This window comes from Dipodomys merriami, unplaced genomic scaffold (assembly GCF_024711535.1).
Source record: "Dipodomys merriami isolate MVZ:Mamm:240054 unplaced genomic scaffold, mDipMer1.0.p SCAF_3986, whole genome shotgun sequence".
NCBI classification, from domain to species: domain Eukaryota; kingdom Metazoa; phylum Chordata; class Mammalia; order Rodentia; family Heteromyidae; genus Dipodomys; species Dipodomys merriami.
The window spans coordinates 4,919-9,273 of record NW_027205588.1 but is presented as its reverse complement, the minus strand read 5'-3'; the positions used below and the strand labels follow the sequence as shown (position 1 = coordinate 9,273).

Genomic DNA, 4,355 nt, shown 5'->3' with positions numbered 1-4,355 from the left:
TAGTTCACAAATTAACAAAATCAGCTAAGCACCTATTTACATACAACTCATGTTTCTCTAAAGTCTACTCTCTCTTTGTAAGTCTGCTTTTATTTGACCCAAAAGTAAATTATTCAGGAAGTCAATTCATCATTCTCAAGTCTGTTGTATTAGATGATTTTTAGGTTCCTCCTAGGAATATGATTTTGTGTAATCCTGCATCAAGCAGCATATTTCTTTCACGAGAAGGGAAGACCCTGTCAAACAATTAATAATAGGTTTTTCTCCACCTGGCGAGCATCTGTAGTTTTACTAACTTCATAAAATTCATGATCTGTCTGTGTATGCCAAAGACTGCTGTGCAAATAAAAAGATCCTTCTCAGAACTTAGCATTTGTATACTATTCATAGGTATGAGGTGTTTAAATATTACTGAAATTTCTTTGGAATAAATAATATTCATCTTGACTATCTTGAGAAAGAAGAATTGGTTTCTCAGCACTTTAGTTAAGAACATGAGTGAAAGAAACAAAAGGAAAAGTGAAGAACAATAATCCATATATTCAAATCAAACAAAACAACCCAAGAAAACACAAATTAATTCAGTACTCAAGAACCTGCAGAAAATGCAAATAAAAAAAAACTATGACAAGCTTATGAATATCCTGACTACATGGGAGCGAACTGTTGTAAGGATAGTGCTTAAAACCCAGACTGGACAGAAAGATCTGTACACAATGCCATGCACCTGTTATTTTAAATTCCAGGAAGAATAACATAAAGTGTACTGAGCCCAAAATCAGATACAAGTAGGAAGCCAGATTCTATCTGAAAAATAATCAGGATAATTTAAGTCTGAGGACATGACAAAGTGGTAAGAACAACCATTTTGGGGGCACAAGACACTCAATTCAAACTCTAATATTATGGGTATTAAAGAAAAAACTATGATTTTAAATAATTGGAATAAATGTAAGATTTGAGTATTTGAGTGGAGAAAAATCCATGAGAGAGATAGAATGAACCCACATTGCAATACTTTCTACTTAAGTGATAATGTTTTGTGGTACTTCAGACAAAACAGTTACCTTGCAAATGGGTATGGATGTGCACTTGGGTGACGGAAATACTCTACTTACACAGGGGTAAATTAAATAGATTTTTTGGGATAGATTGCACTTCTTGAACTAAGAGCCTAGGTGATGTCCCTGAGCTTTTTCTCTCAAGGCTACCACGCTACCACTTTCAGCCACAGTTCCAATTCTGATTTTCTGTCGGTTGTTTGGAGATAAGAGGCTCATGGACTTTCCTGCTCAAGATGGCTTCAAACCACAATCGTCAGATCTCAGCCTCCTGAGTAACCAGGATTCCAGCCATGAGCCATCAATGATTTTAATAATTTAGTAAATTGTGCAGTTCCAGAAGTTATATATTATCTTTATAACCTGTGTAACATATGTGTGTATGTATATATCAATGCATACGGATAGAAATATTTTAGCATATTTTTGTATCTACAATAGATTCGTGAAATAATCCTTCATTATAAAATAAAATGGTAGCCGGGCGCCGGTGGCTCATGCCTGTAACCCTAGCTACTCAGGAGGCTGAGATCTGAGGATTGCAAGTTAAAGCAGACAGGAAAGGAAAGTCCGAGAGATTCTTTTTTTTTTTTTTTTTTTTTTTTGGGTCCGGTCGTGGGGCCTGAACTCTGGGCCTGGGCGCTGTCCCTCAGCTCTTCAGCTCAAGGCTAGCGCTCTACCACTTGAGCCACAGTGCCACTTCTGGCTTTATTCTGTTTGCTTATGTGGTGCTGAGGAATCAAACCCAGGGCCTTGAGCATGCAAGGCAAGCGCTCTACCACTGAGCCACCTTCCCAGCCCAGTCCGAGAGATTCTTATCTCCAATAAACCACTCAAAAACCGGAAGTGGCCCAAGTGGTGGAGTGCTCGCCTTGAGCTGAAGAGCTGAGGGAGAGCACCCAGGCCCAAGTTCAAGCCCCACGACAGACAAAAAATAAATAAATAAAAATAAAATTAAATGGAAACAAAAGTTAATAAGGAGCAAAACAAAGGGAATTGTCACACGTTTCTTGTTGTTGAATATAATATGAATTGTGAGAATCAGTTTGGCAAAATCATCTCTACTTTAACAAAATGGATAATAACTATTAAATCCAATTCATCTATTTGCCCTTATTGTGCATCCTCACACATGAGTGTCAAAATCAAACCACAGTTTCTGCCTTCGTATTTAACTCACCTGTTATAAGTTAGAGGATAGATGAAGTAATCAAATAAAGATTAAAATAATAGTAAGTGAGGCTATGAGTTAGAGCTGAAAATGATTTTAAATATGATAATAGCTAATTAAATTGCATATTTCTTACCTTTACACTATTGTCATGTCCCTCATTCCCACATTAGAAAAGTACATAGAAAGTTCTCACTAAACGCATTATCCTGCCCATGTAATTGTAACTCCTCTGTACAGTATGTTCACAAATAAAATTAAATTAAATTTAAAAAAATAAATAAAATATAAATAACCAAAAAAAAGAAAGTTCTCACTAAATAATATGTACAATTATGAAAAACACTTGAAAAAATATGGGCACCATGTGGTTTTAGCTTATTGTGACCTGTAGGGGGTAGTGTGTTTTTGAGGATTTGCAATACGTTCTAATGGAGATGAAGAGAGGGATGTGCTTATTCTGGAAAACTGGCTAGAAGATTGTTCCCAGAAAGATAGTGATGAATTCTTCCAAAAGGTTACAGTAAAATCACTTTCACAACCATGTTCACTGCTGCACTATTCACTGTAGAAAACTTAAGGAAACAGCCCAGATGCCCTTTGGCAGAAGGATGGTTAGAGAAAGTGTGGCACATATACACAATTGTATTGCACCCATCCATTATGAAGACTGTTACATTATTTGCAAAGAAATGGATAGATCTAAAAATATGTTAAGTAAACTAAGTCAGAGACACACACACAAAGGACCCATGTTCTGTCTCATATTTGGAAGATAGAACTTTATACAAGTTTTCACAACAATATCAACCAAAGCATTCTATTTGCAGAGAATTTAAAAGGTGTATTTTCTTATAAAATTGAATTTTTAATCCAACAAAATGAATACCAGGAAACTATCACTTAAGATATGAGGGGAATTCAAAGGGAAGGATTAAAAAGAGTTATGGAGGAAAAGAGTGAAGGCATAATATTCAATACAGATAGTATGACAGTAGAAAAAATTTAAAGTGGGGTGAGATTTGGAAGGGTGTGGTGAAGTTATGTAAAGATCCATTGTACTTAAAAACTGATTTGTTGAATGGAAATTCACTTGTACAATTATTTAAGATAATAAAAATATAATTAAAAACAATGGAGACACTTTATCTTAAACTGTGTTCTCTTAAACCATGAGTCAATATAATAGTTTCCTCCTTAGAAATGTTCTTTGCAGGTATTTTCCTCACAGTAACAGAAAAGTGATCAACACAATGCATATCAATACATTACATTGCACATCATAAAGAGACACACTATAAATTCTATTTCCATCTCTTTTAAAAATAAAATTGTTTCCTCTATAAATTGATCAGAGGCATGGATTTTGTGGCTAGTTAGTTCATTGCACATGTCTCTCTTCCTCTCTCTCTTTCATGGTTCTCATAGATAATATGATTGCTCCATAATTATCCTAACTTATTTTGCTTTTATATTTTTGGTTGCATCATTTCACTTTCTGCTCTGCCATTTCCCAAATCATTTACATAGAAGGTATTATTTCCTATTTTCTCCTTCCTAGAATAAGCTGCACATGAAGACACCATTGGTCCTCATTTTCAGTCTGTACATTTTAATACACAGGAAAATCTTTCCTCTGCTTTCTATCAGTTCTCTACTCTCCAGTTAGAATAATTTAGAATAGTAAAAATGGAAAAAGAGAAAATAAATCATTGTGAAAAGACTAACTTTTAATTATATGAATCGCATGTGTTGTTACACTTGTATTTTTGTAATCAACTTTTTAATAACTGTTTTTCATTTCTTGCATCTGAAGGATGAAAACTATGGAATACTTCGCCTATTTTCATATCATCCCTGTCCAAGTGGCATGTTAATCTCTATATTGTTGTAATTTATGTATACGTGCTGCTGAAGCATGTAGTATCCTGTAAATTTAAGTAGTTAATGATGTAATCTTTATACAGGCATATATCCTTGGTTGCCTATTTGTAACAAGGAAACCTTATTGTTACTAACAATGCTATTGATCTTATTTCTCTGAAATTCTGTGTATAATGGAAAAAACATATTGTTCGGTAGATTGCTCACACTTGCAATTATTTGCCAATGACTATTTTAAG

At 34.4% G+C, this 4,355-nt stretch overlaps 1 pseudogene; it reads right to left on the bottom strand.

Annotated features, from left to right (window-relative positions):
• Positions 1-4,052: 4,052 nt before the first annotated feature.
• LOC138805511 (U6 spliceosomal RNA) lies at positions 4,053-4,152 on the bottom strand (annotated as a pseudogene).
• Between the last annotated feature and the right edge of the window lie 203 nt (positions 4,153-4,355).